This window comes from Neophocaena asiaeorientalis, unplaced genomic scaffold, assembly GCF_003031525.2.
Source record: "Neophocaena asiaeorientalis asiaeorientalis breed wild unplaced genomic scaffold, Neophocaena_asiaeorientalis_V1.1 scaffold177, whole genome shotgun sequence".
Taxonomy (NCBI): domain Eukaryota; kingdom Metazoa; phylum Chordata; class Mammalia; order Artiodactyla; family Phocoenidae; genus Neophocaena; species Neophocaena asiaeorientalis.
Window position 1 is genome coordinate 22,840,756 of NW_020172779.1, and position 387 is coordinate 22,841,142.

Below are 387 nucleotides of genomic sequence, written 5' to 3' on the forward strand. Positions count from 1 at the left end.
GGCAGGAGAGAGCTGGTGCGTGGGGGAGGAAAAGGGTGCGGGCTAGGTCTCCGCTCACCTCCCTTCCAGCAGCCCGAGTATGTGAGGCAGGCGCTGGCCTGCTCTGGGGGGAAGCTGGGCACCCAGGAGCAGAAGCTTGGTATCCTGGGGCTGGGCTGAGGGGATCTGGGGCATGTTCCGGGTGTTTTTGAGGCTGGTCCCCAGAGGACTAACAGCTGGTCCCAGAGGCATGGGGAGGTGGTCTCGGGAGGAGACTTAGGGAATCGGGGGTTCCTCACCAGGGCGTGGGCGCCAGGCTAAAGGAGTGCAAGGGCCCGTCAAGAAGGGGGCCGCCTGCGCGACGCTTCGGAGAGGTTTCGGGCCTCTGGCTTCCCGAGAGTCCGCACG